The 26543-nt window shown below is 42.6% G+C and overlaps 1 protein-coding gene across 3 annotated transcripts in view; it reads left to right on the forward strand.

The window, feature by feature from the left end:
- Nucleotides 1-26543, forward strand: part of MSRB3 (methionine sulfoxide reductase B3) — a 75257-nt gene that overhangs the window by 40909 nt on the left and 7805 nt on the right. The window lies entirely within an intron of this gene.

Here is a 26543-nt window from a genome sequence, read left to right on the forward strand (position 1 = left end):
CAAGCAGAGCGGCTTTCAACGGTGTTTGATAGCAAGGAGAACTTGTGGATCTACAAAGTCATCACTGAATGCTGTTAATCCTACTTTAGTAATAGAACAATAAGCATACACAATTCAGACAACTGTCCTGGCATGGATGGTAGCAGTGGGTTTCCTACTGCCTGCAGGGAGGGCTGGAGTTTTCTTGGGGCATCCCCTGAAACATTTGGTGTATCCTGCATGTCAGTGTGGCTGCAAGCCGTGTGATGTTCAAGTGATAGTGTTGGTGGTGAAATTAGGAAGGGGAAGAAATCTGAGTTCTGTGTTAAAAAGAAGGGACAAATCCCTGGACAATGCACTCAGACTCCAGCGGAGTCTCTATTGTGTGCATGTCACTCAGATGGTTGAATGGAGGAAGTCAAGGCGAGCAGAGTGTGGTGAATGACAGTGATGAAGGCTCTGTGCTGTAGAGATGCCATGTTCCTGTGCCAGCTGGCACTCCTCTCAGAAGATATGTGCATACAGATGTGCATCGCCAAAAAACACTTCCCTCTCCCTGCTTGACTGAACCACACATCTATACAGATTAAGCAAAATGTACAGATTATCTGTGTGATTTTGTATCTCCATTTGCATAAATATTCTGGAAAACTGTCTGATTAGCATCAGGAATTAAGCTATAATAGCTGCCCATGTAGCTAGAGGCTGTCCTGAGGGACAGCCACACGTCAGCTTTTGTTGGATCCTTGCCACCCCAGCAATCAAATACAAAGCAAGCTGTAGAGACCCCGACAGTTTCTGGAATTTCCTTCACTTGTCTTGTCTGGAATCACAGCGTCTACTCATGACTCTGTAGGTTTTTCTCCTCTCTGCATGTTGTTTTTTTCCACTAGGAAGAGTTTATCCCTGTGTCTTTAGCTCTGTACTGTGCCATCACACTTTTGCCCAGATAAAAGTCGCCATCCTTTCCTCTCTTGCTTCTGTATTTACTACTAGTTCCCTTAATAAGGCCCTACAATGTACTGACTTGCTAGGCTACATGATTCAGCACAGGTGTTAGAAAATAGTCAAAGAAAATTATAAGGTTGAGGTGGTCAGATATTTTCCTCTCATAAATTCCTCTCAGCTATGCTTCCAGATGTTCAGCAGTAAACCTTCCAAACTCTATCAGCTCTGATTTCCCTTAGCCTCTTATCAGTCCCACTGCATGAAAGCCATCAGTACAGCTATAAGAGTACAAGGAAATCTTCTGAGTAAGAAATAAATGAAAACCGAGACAGCTTGAAAGCGAGCATCCCATTCTCATCCTTGCTACTAGGGAAATCTAAAAGACACTAAAGTGGCCTGAAACCTTAAGTCTCTGTAGCAGCAAGTAATGTCATCCATCTATCAACTGGAGGGTAGAGCTAAGTACAGATAACAGACTCGATTTCTGAAGTTTATTGATGTCAACTTCTTCATCCAAAAACTGCACCCAGATTGTTAGAGTTGTTCTTAATTTCTTCTTCACAAGGCTGAGGAGCTGGGGGAGAAAGACATTTGATGTTCATAACAAAATCGTATCAAGTTAACTCAAGTCAACCTACGATAAGGAATTTGATATAAAAACATAAACAGATTACTGTCAAAGTTTGTAACAGGGAAAGTGGCAAAAGTCAGCATGGATACTGAAGAGCAGGGGTGCTGCACAGCTTTCTGGATGAGGCAAACCTCCTCTCCAGATTGTCCTTTTTAATAGGAGTTATTTCCTTCTCTCTGGCCACCACAACTGTATGGATCCTCAAAAGGGTACATGAGCTGGGACAGTGAGACAGTGGGAGAGAGCAGCTGCCTAAACAGAACAGCAGCTCAGATGATCTTACTTGTCATTAGTTGGTAGCACTGTTCTGCTCTTGGCATTGACAACTTTATGAGCAGATCATTATGGATGCAGTGGCTGGTAAGCACGGTCTGTTATATATGGGTGAGTCGTTAGATCCAGATGCAAACTGAACCATCTGGTGAATACTTTCAGGGCCACACTACAGTGTGATCTGGAATATGGATGGCTGGGACATGTAAGTGATATATCCTAGCGAGTTATGTGCTAGTAACAGTGCTGACCTGAAGGAAGTGATTGCCATCCTATTCTATCTCTTGTAAAGTATGGCAAAATATGGTCAAATTATTTTAATATATGGAACAGTGTTTTAATTAGTGAAGGGCTGATTAAAAACGTGGGTGTGCAGGAAAGCTTGCTTGTCTAGTTTTTTTGAAGAAGGCTGCTGGCTGTGAGAGGATTCCAGATGTGCACCTTTACAAGTCCTATTGCTGGGTTTCCAGTTGCAGTTGTTTCTTCTCTCACTTTCTCAGTTCATCTTTGCATCTGAGCTTGGCTATTACTTGCTGTCAGGGGGCACAATTCTTCTCAGATGCTGAAGAATTATCAGTGGGAAGACTGTTGATTTTGGGAAGCTAGATGTGTGAATCTAGCAACTGAAGGCCTTGGTCATAATCACAACAGACTTCAATCTTTCTGTGTTAAAGATTTGTGTAATTTCTGTTTTGTATTGTTTGAATGATGTTTGCCTCCCTCCTGTAAGTCCTGTTTGTGTCTCATTAAAAGGGGAGCTACCAAACCGTGCTCTGCCATTGTAGGTTAGCATACGCGCTCACCGTGCCACTCCTCCATGGAGCACTTTCTTGGCATGTGGTAAGAACTGTGCATTAAAAGGCCCTGCTCAAGGAGCCAGGAATATAATATCAACAAAAGCAAATACAATTTTCTATTTTTGTCTAACATACACTTCAATAATCATTGCTGTTTCTTTCTTGCCTCGCTCTCAGGACCTTGCTGAGAAGCTTGCAATGTGTTTAAGTTGGCCCTGTAATGAAAACATTTAGATTTAGGTTTTCCATTTTAATATTGTTCACGTATGCAAATTCATCAGATCTATTTAGAAGGAATTTTTTACCCCCTTTTCTAGTTACTAAAGTTGATCTTTCTTTTTCTACTTTTTATTTCATTATAGTTACTTAAAAAAATAAAAAAGCCATTTTTTAGAAGCAATTTGGAAAAAGTCTTCTTAGAAGATGTGAGTTATATCATCATTTTATTACAAGAAATTGAAATGGCAGTGCTTTGTTCGGTTATAACGGAAGCTATAATGTAGATAAAGCCTTTATTATTTGTCATAGGCGTGTACTTTCTTCATGCAGCTTCGATCTATAAGAGAGTTATTTTTGTTAGTTGGGAAATTTTATGTTAGAAACATTCAGCAGTGTAACATCCTTACTGTCCTGCAGGGTTGGCCTTCTTAAACACAGAAGTGTGATTCTTTCTGTTAACTGTTAATTTTTGACCCATTAATTGTTGTGCAGCTTCCTACTGAGCAAGGCTGCCTAATTACTTTTCAAGAGCTACTTGCATTGCTGCAGTCTTGTTCAGTGGACAAAGCCGAGGATTTTTGGTGATACTCTTGAATTATCCCATACTCGCAAACTTCACAAAGCATGTAAAGACTTTTCCTGTTCTTTATAGATGAAAATTCATTCAGTCACATTAGCTCCGTTACAGAATAACTGTGATAATTAAACTTTACCATGGTCCCATTTAATTAGACAAAAGTGGAGTATGTACAAGAGAAGCCCTAAGAATGGACAAGCAGGGAGGTTTCTGGTCACAGCTGTGGCTCATTGAGATTGTTATATAGCTCAAATGCAATTTACCCACACCATGTACAGTTCGAGTCAGTTGTATTGTTTCACTGCCTTATTAGTACTCTATTCATTTAACCATGAAGAGGGGAAGGAAATTGCTTGTCTGCTTTGTAATTTGGAAGATGAACTGTAATTCATTTGTAAGTGGAGTATTATGGCACTGTGCATCACAAATATGTTTCTGAAGAGATTTTGAAGAATGGCAAAATGGGATACTATTTAGTTCACTGCGTGACCCCAGAAAACAGGAATTCTGTAGGGAACAAGAATTCTTCACATCTCTAACTCTCTTCTGGTGCAGAAGCTACCAGCATCCATTTAGGTGTTTGTAGGTGGCTGGAGTGCACAGATTTGGATATAGTTTGGATAGCTCTTCATATTTTTAATGTTGTATGGGTATCGATAGATTCTGTACACTGTTCAGCATGGATGACAGCTCAGTGACCTTGGGTAAAGTCCTTTTCCTCTATGCCTTTTTCCTCCTGCCCATCATCTGTCAAGGTTGTTTACATTACAAGACTTTCAAGAGAGAGAGCCGTCACTTTCTGTTGAGCAAGTCTGAGACCCGGAGCAGCAGAAAGGTTTTCTCATTTGAGATCACCTCCTAAGTCCACCATAAATCAATTAATTGGTGGCCTTTGCAAAGTATCCTGTTTTTTATTGAGCAAATGAAGTTTGAGCAAATGAGTCTTTGAAAAGTTGTGTAAGAAGCAGCATGGTAAATGTATTCAACTAAATGATAGTCAACACCAGTACCACAGTACTTGTGTCAAGGGGATCTCAGTTATGCGAAGAAGAAAGACAATTAATATAGTCTTCCCAGGCCCAGAATCCTTCACTCAATCGAAGTATATGCTATCTGCAGCAGAATGCATGGCTGTGGATATAGATTGATAAACAAATTAATTAATTCCTCTAAGTCCAATAATAGTGGAGTTTAAATTCTGTTTAGATATGATTAGGCCTAAGGCATATAGAAGAGAGAATATAGAAAGAATACAAAACTTCTAAAAACTCCTGGGTCTAGAAAAGCAGGTTTTTATATGATTATCTTAGGATCATTCTCACACACACATTAATTTCTGAAAACCACAACAACATGCAAACCATCTTTGTGTTTGCAAATGTAAATGATACTTAACGTGATGGGGTCTGGAGGAAGTTGAACATCCATGTCAATACCAGCTCATGAAATGAATTTTAATCTTGCAAGATGCTGAACAAGTTAAAGATTCTTGACACTCGTCATGGAGCAGCCCATAGTAGAATTTTCTACTATTGCTGAAATGACACAAACTTTGAATGGAAAAGGATGGGAAATCAGAAAGATGGCACCTCATTAACACTGAAGAGATCCTACTAAGGTGATTTTTAATATATTGTGTAACTGGTACAAGCTGATGGCATTCTCAAACACAATGATTTGTCTTTCTGAAGCAGTCACTTTTTATGCTGCAATTCCCTCCCAGTATGTTTGAATTTACATTGAACCAGTAAATCCATCAGTCTCCATTCCATCCTTCAGGAAAGGCAGAAAAAAAATATCTTAAGTACTTCCATTCCCTTTCCATTCATTCCTGCTCACCTGAGAATTACTGTTACTCTCCTTCCTAGTGACTAACGGAAAGTTTCATCATTTATTTGGCTGGAGACCAAGCAGCTGAGAAGGTTGGGTTGGGGCCCTTCCTTGATTTAAAGAGTGACTATGGCTGTGCTGGGAAATCAAGTGCTGACTCAGTAGTTCCTAGACCCTTCTTTGGGTAGACCACTGCATCAGTCATTCTATAAAAGGTTATCCCTTATTCCTCATTGTGCTTTCAGTAATGTCTCTTTGAAAATAGATAAGGTCGAAGGAGAACAGAGAGCAAAGTGGTGAGGTGACCTCTGAAATACTAAGTTTCACTCAGTTTCTCATGGAGAAAGGATCCTCTTGCTGAAATCAGAGAAAATATATGGAAAACCTGACTCCTCAGCCGAGGAGTGTTCCCACCTTTTCATCCATGGAGTGTAGCAGCTGCTGCTTGTTGGCTGCTTACTTCCACAGTAAAACCAACTCAACCAAGCCACCTTGTTTTGGCTGAGGGAGAAGGAGAGTTGCTTTGGGTGTTTTCTTTTACCTGCCCTGGCTTTCCATTCCCATTCTGGGAGGAATCCCTAGGTCAATAAGGGCAGCACCTACTTCAGAAAGCAGTGGAGTCATTTGAACTGTGATCTTTTGGAAGTTCTTGGCCTGAGTTCAGCCTAGGTGAGAGCTGGAGCCACATATAAGCAACAGGATGAGCACCTTGCTACCATCTTCATTGCAGTCTCTGGCACAGAGGAAAGAGCAAGAGAGTGGTATGCTGAGTGTGCACCCATCCAGCCCCATTTCCAGCAGGTGAAATAGCTCCTTTTATTTCAGGAGCTTGTCTTGGAGGATGAGCCAACTGCAGCTAGTCACTAGGCATAGAGGACCACTGAGGTGCTTTTTTGCCTGTGTGCCTTGATTAATACAATAGCACAGGATGGTTACAGTCAATGTGTATGCCATCTTTTTCATTATTTTCTCTCCACCATAAAGTGTGGTTTTTTTGTTGCTTTTTGTTTTTGTTTTAAGTAATATCTGATTAAGCACAGTATTTTCTGTGCCTGAGTGCCTGCTGTCCAAAATTGTACATCTTGTGTTTTGATTAACATGATTTATGAGGTCATGAATTTGAATAAGAAAGAAGAGAGCTATATTTTCTCTTCCCTCTGGGTTTGTCAGAGAGGGGGAGAAAAAACCTTAGCCTGAACATATTTCCTATGTAAGATGATGAGAATGATTAGCATTAGTTGAAAGAGAAAAGGGTCTGTTATTTGAAGGAAAAAAAACGTTTCATGTCATTAGACTCTATGAACTAGCCAAGTGATAATGATTAACGACAAAAGATTCAATGAGGATTAAAATGTTTCATGTTTTTCTTTCATTGGTAGAGTGTTGTAAATTTATGACCAATAAGAAACCATATGAAAGATCTGTCAGCTTTTATTATCTCACATTTTGGTTTCTTATCGAAACTGATTTCAGGTTTTTATAGTACTAAAAGTAAGAGGAAAAACTCAAGCTGCTTTTAATCAAACTGGAATGTTCAGTGATCACCTTTAAAATCTTTACAGGCTTGATCTGAGTATGAAGTAAAGAACGTTAATTTGTCTTTTGTTGACTTAATTTAGTGGCAACCACAGTATTTAAGATGTAATGGTAGACAAGTTTGTGTCATACCACCGCAACTGCCACTGCACATGTGGACATCCATCTGCTTGGGATTAAGTGCTAAGTTAAAACACCAATGAAGCCTAATGCTGCCAGTTTAAGTCAGACACAATTTGCACCAAGTTTTATGCGAGTAAGGACAGCATGATCAGGACTTAAGCCAGATGACAGTGAATTAAATTACAAAGACTGAAAGTATGTCTGCAAGGAAAGAAATGCATCCCTGTGTGATCTGATAGGAGTCCTGGCAACTTTTCCTCCTGTTAGAGGGGGCTGAATTACCCCTCTAACGTACCCTCATTTGGTACGCTGTTGTAATTCCACCCCTCTGCTCTTTACAGACCAGGTGGTCTCAGTCTTTTCATCAGGCATGACCAAGGTGTCTGAACAGTCTTAGAACCCTTCTCCAAATACCATGTCTGTGAGTGCTACAAAATCCATATTTGAAGTGTTTGATTCTGAGGGCTTCTGTTGGAGAAGTCTGCCTAGGGTGCATTGCGTCATCCTTCGAAGTACCCATCCCTTCTCGCTAACTTTAGCTGGGCATGCAATTTGGATGGTTAAACTTAAGACAGATTATGCCTGTCTGCAGTGGATGTGCAGAGAGCTGAGGCTGAGTGCAGGAGGTCCTCAAGTTACTTCAGCTGCTGCTGTGGAGAAGCAGTAAACAAAAAATTTGAAGGTTTAAAGAGGTGAACAGCCCAGTCACTCCAGGGTTGTGCAGGATGCTGGTGAACCACCTGTACACACAGCCTGGGAGTAGTGTGTGTATGGGAAGGTTCATAGAGTCATAGAAACACCAAGGTTGGAAAAGACCTCCAAGATCATCTAGTCCAACTGTCCGTCTTCCACCAAGATTTCTTGTTTCAGGCAGCCCATTCAAGTGCCCGACAGCTCTTTTGGAGAATAATTTTTTCTTAATATCAAACCTGAACTTCCCCTGACAAAACTTGAGGTCATTCTCTCTTATCCTAGTGCTAGTTATGCAGAAGAGGCTAGCCTCACTACAAGCTACTTTCAGGTAGCTGTAGGGAGTGATAAAGACTCCCCTGGGCATCCTCCTCTCCAGACTGAACAATCCCAGCTCCTTCATCCGCTCCTTGTAAGACTTGTGCTCCAGACTACTCACAGCTTCATTGCCCCTTCTCTAAACACACTCCAAGGCTTCCATGCCTTTCTAGTACCGAGGGGCCCAAAACTGAACACAGTACTTCAGGTACAGTCTCACCAGAGCTGTGTACAGGAGTATAATCACCTCCCTGCTCCTGCTGCTTACGCTGTTTCTAATACAAGCCAGGATGCCATTGGCATTCTTGGCCACATGGATACACTGCTGGCTCATGTTTAGTCAAGTGCTGACCAGCACCCCCAGGTCCATTTATTCTGCGCAATCTTTCAGCCACTCTGTCACAAACCTGTAATGTTGCCTGGGGTTGTTGTGGCTGAAAAGCAGGACCCATCACTTGGTCTTGTTGAACTTCATCCCGTTCATCTCAGCCCAGCAATCCAGCCTGTCCAGAACCCTCTGAAGTGCCTTCCTACCTCAGGCAGATTGACGCTTTCTCCTAGCTTGGTGCCATCTGCAAACTTACTGAGGGCACACTCAATCCCCTCATCCCGGTCATCACTAAAGATATTAAACAGGGCAATCCCCAGTACCAACCCCTGGAATACCACTCGTGATTGGTCTCAAGTACATCCAGTCTTGGATGAGTCTATTTTAGTTGTTTCTCTCTGTTTTTCTTTTCATTTCCCTTTTCCTGGAAGAAAAAAAAAAATCTAGTCTTTAATTTTAATGACCTCATTGAACGGCAGCAACTTTATTCTGTTTCTCTTGAGCTAATAATGAGTAAGAATCATCAGATTTGTGAAAGCTGGCAAAGCATGTTTTGTAAATGCATCATTCACCACTGTTCATGTGTTCTTGGGCAAGAAGAGAAATATGCAATTGAAAGAAAGACAGACTGAGGATAATGAGAAGGAATCAAAACTGTTGGGAATGTATTAAACCTAATTTCAGTCAGGACCCCAATATTACGGTGATCTTTTATGGCATTTTTTAGAAAGCAGGTAAAATTTTCCAAGTTTACTTGGCAGAAATTTTGCTGATTTTTCCTGCTTCTTATGAACATTTAGGAAGTCAAAGTCTTGTAGTCTATGCTAACCGTTTCAACCAAGCTGAGGATACATGACACAATAAATGCAGTTGTGAAAACTGAAAGGTGTCTTCTTAAAACACTGACATTTAGAAACAGAAATTGCATTTCAAAACCATGGTCAGAACCGAATTTGGCTGTTTGTATTCTCATTGAAGAAATGTTTAGCCATAAGATTTTCTTTGAAAGTACGCATAGGATCCCTTCTGTGCTATTATCTCACCTTGACTCAATGTTTTTTTTTTTCCTGCCACACACTCCATATTTAAGGGATTTAAAAAGAGTCCAAGGAACATGGATTTGCAGTAGGGTGGGATTTGGAACATCAACTGCCAGCACTGATAGATGGACTATCTGGAAACTGATGAAGACACATTTAGGCTGGAGAGTGATGGAAAAAATGTGCTAGTAAATAAAGTCTGCTGCATAAATACTGTATTGAGGGCTCTGGAAACGAGTTTAAGAGACAAGAGGGGAAGATATAGCATTTCCCTGAAATTGTACCCCTTCCTGCATTAAAGGATAGGAAGAAATCCCTGACTGAAGGAGAACAGACTGAGCTGGACATTAGGTGAGGAGTTATTGTCAGCATTAGGCCATGGCAAACTGAAATTAGGTTGACCATCGCTCACCCCATTAACAGGTGTTGCTGGAGATGAGAAGTACAGGATCTCCCTTTTTAATTTGTCCTGTTTTCTTTGCTTTTTTGCATGCCTGTGACTCTTCTGTCACTCCACAACAATGACGTACCTCATCCATACTTGGACCTGTGCCGTGGTGGCAGTATGGTTAGCAGGGCTGTGTCTCACTGATGAGGAACGCTGCTGGAACCCACGCCAGCAGCTGCTTTTACTCCACTGGTTCCAGGCACAGCGTAGGCTGTATAAAAGGTCCTGCTCCTAAAAGCCCAGAGAAATGAACATAGCAGAGCTGAAATCTTAACTCCCTTGTTCTAGTCTCTGTAAAAGCAATTTCTTTAATGACACATTAACATAAATTTTCGTGTTCTCCTTTGCTTTCTCACACAAGTGCCCCATGGAGCTTCTCTGGGCTGGGAAGTGCAGCACACTGGGAGCTCCCTGTGGGACTGCTCCTCCTGGGCTCCTCTTTCAGAGGGAAGGGAGCATGGGACTATCTCCCACCTCCTGTAAAGTCCATGTCTGAGACTCATGGCAAGGCAACTTGCCTGCATCTGGGTGGGAGTAAGGACACAGATTTTCATCCAGCACTCTTGACCCTGAGTGGGTCTGACCTTCATCAGATCACAAAGGGGATGAACGGTGACAGGACTTTGTCCATCCCCCTCCCTCCTTCCCACAGTGAGAAGGGTTATTGGGAAACTTCAGGAGCTGAAACACATGAGATTTCCACTGGCAATTTGCCTCTGAGAATGTTTTTACTCATCCACAAATGATTGAGCTTTAATGAGCTTCTCATAATTTGTACAAGCAGAACAGTATATTTCTTTGCTTCTTTTGCGAGTGGCTCTTGCATATATATTTTTTTGAGATTTTCATAAAGCATTGGCCAGTGCCAGGCTTAAACCTTGCACAAATGGATGGAGACAATAACATTAAAATGCATAAGCAATCAAATGTATTACAACCTGTGGTTCTGCTTTACCTTTTGGATAGCAGTGTATTACTTCATACTTACAATGAATTAAGAGCAATGATAGTATGTATATTAGAAACAGTCAACGCAGTGGTGGAGACAGTGAAGCCCTTGGCTCTCAGGAAGCCAGCTGACACTTACTGTAGCCCGTGCAAATGTTTCAATAATCTAATAAAGATCAATGAAGAAGAAAATAAGAAAAAGGATAGCGTGATGAGCTTAGGGAAGCAGATGGTTTAAGCAGAGGGATGACAGAAGGATAAAATGGTGTAAAACTGCAAATCAAATTGTTGCCTGCCCGGATCGCTCATAGGCTTGAACTGTGTGCTTTAAAAACTGAAAGTGGAAAACAGTTGAGCTTAGTGAATTTACTCCAAATACTGTTATTTCCAGCCAACAATTTCTACAAAATTAGAGAAATTTGCAGAAAATTTTCTAGAACTCTACAGAGAGCAGTTTGAGGAAATTTAATGATTTAGAAAGAAACTAAAACCAAGTTCCCAAACCTGCTGTCAACTCAAAATCAAGGCCCATTTAATTGGATTCTTAATTAGTAGCACCCACGGGCTGGTTTCCGGGATGGTGTGGCCGGCCAGCCGTGACGGCCTTTCTGCCCTGGCACAATGCAACTGTGACCCTTGGGAACACCAACAATGGGGGCAATCCATCCCTGCACACAGAGAGGTGACCCGCGCAGCTCAGGTCTCGCTAGAAAACAGTTCCTAATTTTGCAAGGATTTTTGGCTTAACAGTTTTTAAGGTGCAGATTAAAAATGCTTTTTTTTTACTTAAAAGTAACATCACAAAACAAATATTGTAGCTCATGATAGCAGTATTGGACACTGAAGTAGAGATAGTGAGCATTAAAAATTTTGCTTTGGCTACAATAGAGTAGGAATCCTTTCCCTGCTCCCATTCTCCCCCTGCCAAAAGTAAACCAAATCAATAGGACGGTGTTGTGTGCAAGTGATGAACCCCCATGTTTCATGTCAAAATGTACAAAATGTTTTAATCTGGCGGAAGGTGGGGCTCTGAAACTGACGTCAGATATGGCCAGCACTGAAACTTGGCAGATCATTAAGCTGCCTGCAGGGGAGGGAAGTGCACTGTAAGGTCCACTTTGGAATGTGGGCCGGAGGTCCCCAGGTCCTCCAGTCCTTGCAGTAAAGCCAGGAGCTGCGGGGCGTGTTTGGACTTTGTGTGAGATGCTTTATGGGCTGTTGCTCATGGCATGGGAACTGAATCATTTTTCACAAACTGATCGTGCTATTGGCTCTGCTCTTTTCCTGCAGAGACCTGGACTGTGTTTTACCTCTTTGGTTGTTTTATAGGGAAGAATCCTATTGAGAACACCTGGAACGATACAATTACAGCACAAACATTTAAAACCGTTGGTACGCCTCAGCTTTCTGAGAAGCTGGGAAGAAGGTAATGGAAGCACAGAGAGTTTGACTACAAACCTTTTGGGATAGTAGATGCTGTTTATATTTCAATGGAGATTTAAGCTTGGAACAGCTCCTTTTAGGCAGCTGCAGGCAGAGCTTTTCTGTTGTGCCTAAGAGTGCTCAGCAGTCAGCATGTGTGCCATTTGGGTTGCAATCTGATGAACACATGAAGGGCAGGGAAGGGAAGGCCCAGCAGCCTCTTGCATTCCATTACTTCCCCACCCCTGCAACTTCCATTGTTGCAATGCTGCTAAATCCGCTTTGCCCACTCAGAACTTAAGCAAACAGACATTGTGTTTATGTGGAGTTATGTGGCATTTGAGAAAGGTCTGAGGTTGGTGAATAGAGCAGGATTGGCACTGGGGTAGCTTGGTGTCAAAGGTTAGATTTGTTATACCCAAGACAAGGTTGGGAACTGGCGTACTGTAACTTTTTCTTTATTGACATATATATTTTATAGCTGTTCAGTCCCTTTCCTGGAAAATACATCCTGTGCTCCCTGCTCTCTGAGGGAAGACTTATCCCAGATAATAACTTGAGTAAATTATTTTAAATTCCAAATTTTCATATTTTGCCTTCTCTAATGCTGCGATAGAGGTGAACTTTGGCACAGGCATAGGGAGCCTTGAGGAAGAGACCTCCTGAGATCTGTTCCTGTTGTGCAATTTGGGCTGCAGAAAATAAGGAAGCATGACCCATGGGATCCAACCTAAGAACAATCTACTGAGGAGTCCTTTAAACCAGGGATAACTTGTTGGTGACCCAGACAGTGAAGCAAGGGTTGGCTCTGTAATTCTGTGGGTGGTTTATCCCAGGAATGATGTGCCATAACACTGCATTAGCTGAGTGCTGTGGGGTCTCAGGGGTCCTGCATTATGGTGAACTGAGAGCTTTGGAAGGGGAGAAAGGGAGGTGTTATAGTGAGAGCTGTCACTGGGAGCAGAGACACCTTAGTTCCTGTGCGAGTCCTGGAACCAAGCGCAAGGCACAAAGCAGCTCTGAGTTGTGCACCACAGTGCATTTGCCCTGCTTTAGCATCACTCCTTAAGCAGAGGTTTAATGAGGTGGCTGAGTCAATTTAACACCTTGCTGGCACAGGAACTGTATTTCTGTTTTCCTTCCTCCCCTTGCCCCATATTATTTTGCCTTGCCTTGCCTCCAGCGGTTGGTTGACCTCTCAGTTAACTGATTCAGCTGGCTCAGAGAATGCAGCTGAATAATCTTCTACTGGTTTTGAGTGTTAGACTTTCTCCCTCCAAACTGGTAAGCACCAGAGCCAGGGAATGGTCAAGGAGCAGGGACACAAGGTTGATAGTTGGACTAGATGACCGTAGGAGTCTTTTCCATCCTAAATGATTATGAGTTTTCTAACTGAGAGTTAGCTGCTGGTCTGGGCTCAGTGGTGCTTTGCAACCCAGACCTTGTAAAGTTTTTGCATTCTGCCTACTCTGGCAAAAGTCTCTGAAAGACTTTGCTTTTAAAATGAACCACAAACTTGTCTTTCAAACCCAAACGACATCTCTGTATGGCTCCTTCCAAAATCCAGTCTAACCAAAGATGGTTCTTTGACTTCATGCTCCCAAGTGCAGACTGCCCAAGAGAAAGCTCAGAAACCCACACTGCTACCCTTTAGTGTAAAAAGGAAAAGGAATATTTCCTGTAATGTAAGGCAAAACTAATGAAACGGAGAAGAGTGGAAAGGCTGAGTATGAAAAGTTGGACGCATCAGGTGTAAAACACATTAAATTAATTTCATATTAAAATCCTGACCCGCTACTGCTTCCCAGCTCGGCCTACAGCAGTCCTGGCCATGCTCCTGCAGGCCAAGTCCCCTCCTGCCCACCCTTACCCACCCCAACCTGCCTGCTTCCTCCCAGAGCTCAGGGCTGAGCTCCTGAACAGGCTGTGGGTGTGAGGGGTGGGAGTCAGCTGCTTTGCCGAGCTGGGAATAACCTGCAGGCTCGTGGGGCACTATTTATGTGAGGTTTCAGCAGAGTTTACTTTTGAAGTAAATATTAAAGTGAAGTGAGGGACAGCGCTGTCTTTGACCACGGAGCATTATTTTATACCTCGTTAGGTCTATTTTTCCTACTAATGCACCAGTGGCAACTGGACAAGTAACAGATTGAGGGGATGAACAAAAGAGTTGCTCCTTTCCCGAGCGTGCCAAATCCATTCTGTAAATGTGGTGCTGAAACAAAAAAAGACCACAAACCCCAACACAGAAGTGAAGCCTTCCTAGGAAACCTGCACTGCAGCAGTTTGCTTCCCTTTATTTCATGTTTCATACCGTTCTTTCTCCTGACTTCAGAAGAACCATGTGTCTGTGTGCAGCTGATGTGCCGCTATGCTCCCATTTCCTCAAGGAAATATACAAAATGGTTTAATGGTAGTTGGATTTTTTTTCTGCTTTTGAAAGCGTGGAGTTTTTACAGATATTTAAAGCAACCTGATCTTGTTACTCAATGAGGCTTTCAGTAGCATCTTGTCAGTAACAGTCCTTCTCTGCTGTTTTGGGCCCGCTGGCCCAACAGGAGCCATTTGCCTGAGATGCCCTGTGGGAAAGAAGTGCTAAGGAGTGGAAGTGTCCCCTTACTGATGGCACCCACACGCTGCTGACCCCCTGTCCAGGAGATTTAGGAGCATTACCAGAACCAGTGGGATCTAGACTCCTTTATAGGGTTGCCATGCAGTGAATGGTTTAAGTGATACCTCCCATCAGTGCCTGCACCACAGCTCTGGCCAGGGCTAAGAGTGAGCAAACCGGCACAAGGTGGGAGCCACAGGTGGTAGCTGCTCTATACACAAATGTGCACAACGTTCACATATGCACCAGTACTGTAGATTTAGTGATGCTCTATTTTGACCTAATGAGGATAATGCTGTTGTATGCCTCTCTTTTTTTTTCCCCGTACAAGCAGCTTTGCTGTGCTACCCCTTTGCTATCCCTTTCCCTGGCTTTTCTTGCTTGTAAGAGGAAGATACAGCTGCTGATAGAGGGTTCTAAAAAGCTTGAGGGTAATGGAGGGAATTAAACATTCTTCTTCCAGCTGCTGCTGTTCACAACACTTTTGACAGTTAAAATACATCACACATTCTCTTGTCTGTTTAATGTAAACAATCAGTATTTTAAGTGGAGTCCAGAATCAACCCCAAATAGGAGGATCCAGACAGGCCATTCAGATAGGAAACTAAGCAGTGCCCTAAATTTATGTAGAAGTGGTCTGCAGGCAGTTCGGCCTCTGCCTGACACACTGCCTACTGCAGCACATTAGGCCACGGGAGTGGAGAGAGCAGTGTTTGTCTTTTTGGAAAGAAAGTTTCATTTTTCATCTGAAAATTATTTTAGCATATATATATATATATATATTTAATCTGGAATTTTTAGCATGTAATATAGAATGAAGGGGAAATTTCTAATCTTTATTTCCTCGATGAGCAAATGTGGAATAAAAAGGTTATAAACTGGAAAAACTTCTCTCTCCTTAGACAAGACATTCAGGATGCAACACTAAGCATTGGTAAAATGAGTCTAGACTAGGGTAACATTCAGTACAGTACTGCTGCACACAGGTTGTCTTGAAATTCTCTATGCCTAAAGGCAAAGGCTTCATAGGCACCTATACAGCAAACCCTATGCCCAGGTACAAAGCTGGGCTTGATATGGCTCTGTCAGTGGGGATCAGACCCTCTATGGGTGAAATCCCAGAGAGAATTTTGCCTCGCTTCTGCTTGACAGGAAAGAAGCTGCATGTTTGATTATAAACTTTACATCAAAGACTTTTTTTATCCCTGTGTTCCTTCGCAGTGATTAGTGGGCTTGATTGCACTGGGGCCTGTAGGGTCTACAATAGTGCAAATAATGAATCATAAATAAACTACTTCCCAACCTTGCAAAAGGAAGCCAGGCAATTCGTTTATTTTAAATTGAGACTTCATCTCGGTGAAAAATGGTCCCCTCAGACTGGCTCGGCAGCTTCTGCAGCTGTCAGCTCAGTTTGCACCTTTAAAGCAAAAAAGGAGCGGGGCACAGGGAGTAAAAATGGAAACAGATTCAGGTTGTTCAATTTCCTGTTTGTTTAAATTTGTCCTTCATGACATGCAGATTCATCAAGCTCCCTTCCCGGTGACTACTTCATTAGATTAGTTTAGTTAGGTATTCAGAGGGATTTTTATCTTCTGACTCATAAAATTCCTGTATTCCCCTAAGAATTTCCTGTGTCTGACTGGAATTTTATGTCTTTGTACTTTTTGTTGGACTCTTTGAAGGAGTTGCTTTCTAAATGACTGTGCTGTTGACGTCTCCCAAAAGCGTCTGAGCAGCCGGTTCAGAGGCTGATTTCTGCTTTTCAAGAAAACCGATCTGTGCCAGCACTTCACCTCTTAATGTTTTAATCAGCGATTTTCCTGGCTTCTTTAAACTCTTCCTTTCCTGACAGTATTTCCCCTGGCTGCCCATGCCCTTTCCAGGTGTCCACTTAAGAATATTTTTGTCCAATTCTGAAAATGCACCCCAGTGGCTCAGTGTTAGAGTGTAGCTTGCAAGCCTGTCCCATCAGGTTTTCATCACTCACTTGCTATAAAGCAGAGAGCTAAGGTTACGAGTATATTGGACCATTTAGCAGTTGATGAGAAATGCCTTTGTATATCCCTTCCCTGTCTTTTTTTAGTCCTTTCCGAAGAGGGTGAAAGCCAGGTTAGGCCAGAATTCCAGAGCCCTGGTGTGTTCTTTTCTGAAAGGCTCAGTGAGTTGAGGATGATGCTTTTTGACATGTGAGTTCCAGAAATTTATGGAGTGATTGTAGCGCAAACTGGCCTGCTTACACAAGAGCTTCGTTGGTGTTTGTTTCCGTCTGTGCGCAGCATGGTGGTGCCTAGCTGCCATCTGGTATTGGGGTCAGGCGGCACATTTGGATGCCTTTGAGCAAGTGGAGGTGATTTGGGAACCTGATGGGGTTTCACTGCAAGCTCAGATTTATATGGCAAGGTGAAAACTGTGAGGAAGCCTCACCACGCTGTGCTCTGGGAGATGTATAGCAACCCAGGACTGGAAAAGGAAAAGAAGGACAGGGAAAAATTGCTCACCAGTTCTGGTTTTGCTGCCATTCCATCCACGCTTCTCTCCCAGATGGCAGTTTGACTGGAGGCTGAGCTCAAAGGTCTCCTGAAAGCACGGCTGGAAACCAGCTGGCAAGTGCACCCGTGCCGCGGGTACACTCACTGTGCAGGCAGCAGGTGGAGACATGAACAAAGCTAAAGAGCTCTGGGATCCTCTGACTGTGCGGTCTCACTTGGTGGCACCGGCAGGGAATGAATGGGGCCCCCCCGGGGCTGCCACCACCAAGCTGGAGTGGGGAAGGCGGCTGGGGGCTGCTGGCAGCCATCCAGCCTTGGGAAGACACATCTTGCACTCAGAGTGGGGCTGCCCGCCGTTCACTGCTCCAGAATCTGGAGTCGGTGGGATATTTTTACGTGGTGCTTTCTGACCTCTGGCACAAACTGTGCTTTCTTGGACAGTTGGAAACAAGGGGAATGGCAGGAACATCTTTCAGCAGGTGTTACACGTCAGCTTTTTCCTCAAGAAATGATGGTGTACGTCCATTTTCTTTACTCTTCTTCCTTTTGCACTTCCCAGCATGACAGTCTGTCTCATTTCAGCTGAAACAAAGCTCTTTCACTTGTCACTTTTGGATGTGTGGGGCAGCTCTTTGGTGGAGCTGATCCGTGTGTTTGATGACTTTGGTGATGCCAACAGGAACAGAGGTTTCTTTTTGTTCCCCTTATCTTTTTGAATGGGTACACTGGGTCCAACTGTGTGTAGTGGCATGAGGAAAACAGTTGCACTACAAGACACCTGAGTCTGATGGTAGCTGGGAGGGTGTCTATGGAGCAAATCTGGATTGACAAAGTGTTAATAACTCATAGGAGGTAACTCACAGAAAGGGCTTTGGAGTTTTCATTTGGAAGACAGAGCCTTGTGTTGTCCAGAGTGTCTCAGCATCAAACACATCTGACGGCTGACCTGTGTATCAAACTCAAGGTGTGAGGCCAGTGGCCTTAGTGTGACCCATATAAAGTGGCCCCATACAATATGTGGCCCTATGGGGCTTTCTAAGCATGGGCAGCTTGTGCTGGTCTGTGTGTGAGACATAAACAGGGACATCTTAAAGGTTCAGAGGAGAGAGAAAGGGGAGCCCAAGGAAGCAGAAATTCATAGCACCACTTTGTATTATGGAGGAGATAATCCCCAAAGTGTCCAGGAACTGTCAATGTGCATTACAGTGTGGAACATGCTGTATAATGAAGAAGCCAGTGAGAAATCCTCCCCAGTGCAGGGTGATTTCCTTGAGGTATCTGAATGCATCTCTGAAAGACCACCTCCTCACTCCAGCATCTTGCCTCTTCCAATCTTCTTCTTCACGTTGTCTCATTTCCTTTTCACTGATTCTCCCTAAACCTTCTCCTATTTATCCTCTTGTTTACTGCATCATATTTCTTTTCCAAGCCAATTATTTCTTCTTAAGTGTATTTTAGGGTAGCATAAGAGAAAACAAGATCCTGAAGTGAGCTGGATGTTTAGAAACCAGTATTATTTGTTTGAAAAAAACACACGTAGGGAATATAATTGACTTCCACTGCAATGATCTGACCTTCACCTCATTACAAATGCTATTAGCTTAGGTTGAAAATGAATTCCATGTCTTCATCATTCATACACAGTTGTGTTTGTTGTATTATTATTATTATTTTTTATTCAAGCCAAAAACACGGTAGAATCCATTAAAAAATAAGATCAAGGATGCAATCGTATAAGGAATAGCATGGGCAAATATGAGAAGCTTGTGTGGAACTTGGTCAGTGCCTAGGTGGTTTCACAGGCACGTTGGGCTTCCTCCATCAGAGCATTAAGGAGAAGCACTCCTCATGAGATATGTTTTAAGCAGTTTGCCAGGCTGCTTCTTTCCTTGTGTCACAGCGTAAAAGGACCAAGGACCTTGGACCAAGGACCAAGCAGAGAAGTTTTCCTTTGAAATCTTTCCTGAAAGAAATTCCCAGATTTAGTACAAAGGCCATGCTTTGCTTCAGGAACCGTAACAGAAAGCAAAGCAGAAGGTGAACATTATAATCTGAAATATGAACTTTTCGATTACAGTAGTTTCAGTTTTCAGAAGTTTTCAAAGTACATAGTTCTCCATAGAGAAAAGAAAAAGGGTGTGTGGGGGTGTGTGTACACGTCTATTGTTTTTGTCAGGCTTTTCTGTGGAGAAAGTTCTTTATTTTCTAGTCAGCATTATTACCTACCTCCTTTTGTTTGCACAAGAGGTTGTTAAAGAGATTTAAACCTCCCCCCAAGCCAACACTAACTCCGAACAAACTAACCCCACAAATCATTCCCTTTCTCTTCTTTTAGGACTTTGTGCACTGCCTATTGCTGTTGCATCCTTTGGTGCAGCACGCAGGCACGCGCTGAACAGACCAGGCCTCAGTAGAGGGTATGGTCACTCTCCCTGGACCTGGGTGCAAGGCAGCCCTTGGTGTGGTCAGTCTGCATGTGGCTCCTGGGTGAAGCAAGGCCTCAGGGCTGGTTCATCATGGGGCCTGGCTGGCCAGAAGCTCTCTAGGCACGCTCCCATACTGTAAATGCATCTGTTGTACGGACTGAGTTGACCATCTGCAGTACAGGGCAAAGAGGAGGGGGCTGTTCTCCTACACCTCACTGTGCCATTGGAAGGAGCCTACCCCACATCTTGTTTCATGACCAAATCCCTTCGCAGCAGAGCTGACATTTGTGGCTCCACTTTCACCCTGCTGCTCTGTGCACCCTGAGCAGACCTTGCTGACTGCCAGCTGCCCCCCATCTTGGCCCAGACAAAGATTTCCTTGCTGGCTGAGAGTATGATGTCCTTCTTCAGTTATTTGTGACTAAGTTCCCTTACCAAGGCATCTCATTAAATATCTAAAGTAAACAGAAAGAAGGGGGCCTTTGTCTTGCTTTAGTTTTTCATCAGCGTAATAACTCTTCCCCTTGTTTCAGAACTTTAGATCTGCAGTGAGGGCCTGTTTGTCCCGCTGTAATGAGGAGGCCTTGTCTGCTGATGTGGGCTTGGTGCTCAGCAGAAGGAGTATCACTCCAAAAGGAAGATAATGAAGGCTGCAGCTTTTCTTCTTCTTTTTATTATTATTTTTTTTTTCCTACTAAAACCAATTTTCTGTTAGCAATCAATATCTGCAGTTACACTTTTTCTATGTAACTGAGCTCTGGCCGTTCTTCCCAAACTTTATTTCCCAGACATGTGCAATAATGTGACAGGAAAATATTTCAGATGGTGTAACAACAAATTGTGGATGTTCATTGCTCGAAACACCCCGTGACAAATTTTTTAAACATGTACTTCATCTGCAACTGCTGCTCATTTCAGTGCCGGATGCTGGTTATTACAGGGTTGTATTTGCTGTTCTGTGTGTTATTGTTGTTTTTTTTTTTTACCTTACTTTCTCTGTGAATATACTCCATTAGGTTTGTGATTTCCATCAAATCACTTTTATTGGAAAGCCGGTCTTCTACACTGTTATCCCGATTTACTCGTCTTGCTTGAAAGCTTCTGTTATTTTAGTGAATTGTGCAGATAATTCATAAGAATAGAGATTGCAAGATACTCTGTGATACGTACATTTGTTGGAAGGAAAATAAAAACATTTATTGGAAGCTGAATGTTTTGGACTGAGGTTACCAGGTCAACAGTAAATTTTAGAAACTATTTGAGACATTTCTTAGTGGCATTTTAAAATTATAGCTTAAGGTTATGCTGCCTTACATGATTCTGCTTGGCCTCTTTGATGCTGAAGATCTACAACTGACTTATGTGTAAGATATATTTTTAAAAACATTACCCGTGATTTAAAGTAACAAGAGACACTGTTCAGACGAGGGGAGAAAGCCATCCTTTGGGAGGAAGTGAGTTAGGTTCAGTAGTTTTGTTGAACCTGAACCAAGACAGAAACGATTAGTAACTCAATCTTTGCAGGAAGACATGAGGAAGATCCCAGCTTCTGCCTACCTGTTGATTTTAACAGCAGCCTAGATGCTGGAGATGTCAAAAGTGTTTTAGAGCAAGGCTATTTGTATTTAGCAGTATTTTAGAACACAGAGAGAGGACAAAGGAAGCGGTTATGGCAGTAGTCATATTGTCATACAGTTATTAATTGCTGAAGTGAGCAGGCTCCATGCTTTCATTGCTCAAGAAATGGCAGGGTCACTCTCATTCTGAAAATTCAGATGTCAAATGAAGTTCTGGATGTGAAGTTTCAGATCTCCCCTAGCAATCGCTTTAAACAAATATAACCTTCTTCCACTAACGAAGAAGTGGATCTGGATTGCATGTACTGTTTCACAGAAAGTGAAAAAGGCCACATTTACTTATGATTCCCGCTTCTTTGTTTCCCATGTGAGAAACACAAACTAAAATAAAACAACAACAAAAACCCGCCCAGATCATGATAGTTTGGTAAAAGATGTTTTTAGGAATTGAACTGTTTTGTAAAATCCCCTTTGCATACTGTTCTGTCAGAGTGATACTTCACTTGTCACACTTACCTGTCGTGCTAACACGTCTTTCCTGGTAAGAGAGACAGTGTGCTAGAGATGAATCTTCATTTTTCTTTACAAAATTAAGATGCTTTTTGTCTTTGTCTCCCCCCAGCCTAGCTATCACTCCAGTGCTCTGCATGTTCTGCTGCATCCTTAAGCCTGGATGGTGCTAGAAAGGACCCATGTTTTCTTTCCCATGAAATATGTATCCAGTGTGCAGCCATTTGCTGGTGAATGTGAATGTTTCTGTGTCTGAGTCTGTTTCTAGCTACACTTGGGTAAATTAAAGGGACCTCCACTGAAAGTAGTGTTACCTGACAGTAAAACATTTGTAAGTATGTATATTTATTATGCATTAATCATCATGGAGATATTATGAAAAATAACCCAGCATATTATGAAAAATAACCCCGTGTTTGCAGAAGCATTCTACATAATAGGAATATGTCACTTTGTAGTTCTACATTAAACTTGTATGTGAGAAGTTACAGCTGTGGATGCCTGCGTCTTTCAGATTCGGTTTCAATAAACCTGTGAGAAAGAAGAAAGTGAAGGCCCCTCAACTTTACAGCAATTTCAAAGCAGAAGCTTTATTACCTCTTTTTTTTTTTTTCTTTTTTTTTTTTTTTAAACTCCTATATGCTTCATGTTTTTACACAGACATAGCTTTCTCAGTGAAGATAAATGATGATGCTCTACCTTAAAAAGCCTTTGGGTTTTCATCAATCCGCATTAGGTTAAAAGGGAATCAGAATTCTAAAAATACAGCACATCAGAGAAACGAGGTATTTTTCAGGTCAAGGTCCCCTTTTCCATCTGGTGCCATTTGGTAGTTTTAACATCTTCCATCTCCCCCTACTTCTCCATCTGTAAATAACTCACTGAAGTAAATGCTTGGAATAATTACAGTAAAGAATGATAAAATGCAGGTTGAACTTTGGGTCTCTTTGGGTTCTAAAATGAAAAACATAACTACTGACATCACAGTTATTAAAAGACTGTGGAGGTCTCCAGTCAGCAGGTGTATGAAATGGGAATAATGTCAGAGCACTAGATGCTTTGAGATCACAATTGTACTGTTAAAAAAAAAATGTCAAAAGGAATATTAGTTCATGAGAGGGGGGAAAATAGCCTAGCAGGGCTGATTTTCAAAAGCAGCCTGCCGTTTTGCTTCTGCAAGTAATTATAGGCTCATATTTTAACAGTTAGATGTCTAAGTGCTTGCATTATTAGGAAGTTGGAGATCTAAGTACAGTAAAATGCATGCAAACGTCCAAAATTAGAAGGATGATTGAGATGCTTCTAAAATTGATCAGTCAATCAGCAGCTGGACTGTTCCAAATGTTTACAGGAACAAAATGTCTTTCTGAGGTCAGCACTGTCCTGGAGAAGCCAGCGATACAAAGGTGCTGTAGAATTTCCTGTGTTAACATGAATGAGACAGCCTGCTCTGGCTGGGGCCTCATTTCTCTGCCAGGACTGTACAGGAGTGGCTGGATGCTTGGCACACGGTATGCCCGTATTACTCAAGCGTTGCCTTAACTTTGGCATGACAGTTTAAGGAGATGATCTGCTCAGTACATCTGCCATCTGGGACTGCTACATGCAGGCTGCCCATGTTGTCATGATACCCACCTTGTGCCAGCTGCCCATAATGTGCCCACCTTAGGTGGCTCATTGGTAGTAACAACTCAGTCAAGAACCTTGAATAAGTCTGACCATGAGAAAAAAGATGCCCCTTTCAAACAATCTGAAACCCTACTACCAGGGCTGCAAAAGCATCATTCATCATAGGCTACCAGAACCAACACTTTTCTTCCTTCTTGTTCCTCACTTCTTGTGCCTAAGGCAGTATCATACAGTTTCTGCTCTGAAGAAAATGTTCTTTGACTATGAGGTAAGAGTGGCTGTCTCCTCTTTGCCAGTACAAAACTCATTATGAAGAACAAGAGATTCAGTTTTGGTGAGGTGGTGCATGGTGAATTTTAGGAATGCTGCACAGCTTTTATGAAACATTTGGGGAATCTACCGAAATGAGAAAGAATAGGACATGACTTGGTATGTGTGATGCCCTGCAGCATGAGATCTCTTCTATTACTTATGCAGGATGGAGTGGAAAAGGTCTGTCAGCGATGTTCAGTTTCCACATGGTTTTCACTTAGGTACTTGAAAGAATAAAACATCATTCCTTTATTTGGTGTATTTTCAATCCAGTAAAGCATACCTGCTATGTATCCGAATAACTGTTCATCTGCATGTCTGGCTTAATGTACCAAAAAACTGACCCTTAGGATGCAGTGGTCTGATTCCCTCATGAAGGATCACTAGATTGAACACAAACACAACAGACTCTTATTTTATATTGCCAGCATGATGTAAAATGATTGTGAAAATAAGAATTATCCCATTCTAAATATCTATAATGTGACAAAAATTGCTGACCATTCTAGTTTGCCATTCATTCCCTCAGACTAAAATTTACATTCAAGGATAAATGTACGCACAAAGCTGGGCTGCTCTTTGCAAGAGAAACTGTGCAAATGTCATTTGAAGTTGTTCACTCAGCTGGGAGATCCCCCCTCCGCCCCATCCTGTCTCCTGCAATTACCCTTTGCCCCTTTCCTCCTGCAGCTATTTCTTCCTGGCTGTCACGGTTTGCCATCCTTCAAACGGCAGCGCTCCTGCTCCTGCTCCTGCTGCCCATCGGATGTGCTGAGCCAGATCTGACAGACGGTCATAACCTGTGGAGGTTTGGGACTAAACACCACCATTTTTAAAGGGTCTTCTCCAGAGCCCCATCTCGACAGCTCTAAGGATTACTGTTTCTCTCTGTAGAAGCAGAAGGGATTCAAAACGATCTTCTTCCAACCCATTCCTGCATCAGTGCAGAAGCGTCCCCAACCAAACAGCCATACTGCCCTCAAGTGCACAGTCAGCAGCCACCTAAAGTAAAGAGTCAGCCATGTTACGGCCTTACAGCAGGAAGGAATGGGTGCTGGGAAGGGAAGGAGTGGCTGACAGCAGCCAGTGGGATGGCAGGAAAAGTAGCCTGGGGCTTGCAAGGACGGTCTGCTGCTGGGTCATTCACCGCTTATGAAGAAAGAACAAGCATATGAAAAACCCACCAGGGGTCTAATTGGTTTTCCAATGTCAATGGGTATTGCCTGATGTACTGGCAAGCAGACTGCTTCCACAGCTTATTCCTGGCAGCTTTTATAATAGAAAGCCATAGAAGGCTTAGCAAACTATCAGATAGGTTTTTCACTTTAGCTCTGAAGAGAAGAAATGAGACAGCAGAGAGGGACTGATTTTCTTGGTGAGATTGGCTCCCCATGTTGGTGAGCAGTCTGTCCTCTCATCAGGGTTGACTGGCAGAGTGTTTCACAGTGCCCTCGAGAGCTCTTCTTTCCCAAGGTTTGCCCAGGTTTCAGTCAGCCCTCATGGAGTTACCAGTTTGTCCCAGCGCCTGGTGACCCTGGTCCCTAAGCCTTAGTGGCACTCGAGAAGAAGCAGCATGACTGAGAATTGAAGGTTTGCACCGTGGAGGCACGGGCTGCTTCCTAGTCCCTGCCTTGGGGAGCACATGTGGCAATGGTAGAGTCTTTGGAACACGTGTCATGTGTAGAAAGAAGCTGAAGTCACTCCACTTGGGTCCAAAGGCTTCTTTAGGAGGAGTTTGACGATTTATATGGGTTTCAGATGACTTCATTTTTTAAAAGTGCGTGGAATGCATCCAAAGCAAATAATTTTCTTTTTTTTTTTTTTTTTTTCCTGTGCTGAATGGGAAGACCAAAAGGAAAAGCCTGGAGAAAGGAGGATGGATGGTCTTTCTTTAATGTCAAAGCTGACATAAACACATCTCCTCCAAACCCTTCTCACAAGATAATTTTCTCAGCAAGACACAGATTGCTTCAATCTCTGTGTAGCAGCCTTTGAAGCTCCCCCCTTGTTGCCGTTATGGAGGAGGGAGGGTTGCCTTTGAGGATTTCTGCAGCAGTGCAGTGTTCCTCCTCCAAATGCTTTCACACGATGAGATAGCCGGTTGCTCCAGGCAGTTCCGTCTTTGGAACTTCTCTGCCATCATACGAGGGCAAATAGAGAAGTAGCCAATGTCTGGTTTGCAAAATATTTGAATTTCAGTAACTAAAATGTTTCATTAAAAATATTCTGACCGGTTCTCTGTAAAACCTCAATTTTCATTAGACAGAGGCCCTGCTAAGGAGATGATGAATGATGTTGGAGAGGTGCCACCAATTAGGAGGCATCAATTTTTCTGTCAACAGGATAAGCCCTTCTGCAAAACTTGTCATATGTTTGTTCCTTTTCTGTTTGTGAAGGTATTTGTTTGGCAGGGAGATTTTGCATGAGGGGAAGAACTTATAAATTGTTTTTTCACGGTTGTCATTGCTGCATTGAATTCCTGTCTTGTGGGACATTTTCCCTGTTCAGGGTTCTTGCACTTCGGTCTGTCTGCTGTCTGCTACTCTCCCATCTGCAATGCTTTTGGGGAAAAAAAATGACTCTACTTCTGCAGTGAGTTCTGGGAGGGGAAACACTTGTGATATTAGTAGTCTCCTGGGGAGCACAAGACTTGGGACCTGCAGCACCTTCAGGCTGCAGGCTCAGGAATGCTGCTGTATATATACAGAGGTTCCCCAAAAGGGAGAGAGAAATGCATTTCTGAGCACTTCTTTCTTAAAATTGCATGCCTCCTGTGCTTGCATCCTAGTAAGTGTATTCTGTATTTGATGACTTAAGATACAACTGAGGACATGCAGTTTTCTTTTTCAATTTATGCATTTTCCTTACCCATATTCAGATAGCTT

Source organism: Coturnix japonica, chromosome 1 (genome assembly GCF_054131305.1).
Source record: "Coturnix japonica strain WE chromosome 1, WE-NBRP24, whole genome shotgun sequence".
In the NCBI taxonomy this organism is placed as follows: domain Eukaryota; kingdom Metazoa; phylum Chordata; class Aves; order Galliformes; family Phasianidae; genus Coturnix; species Coturnix japonica.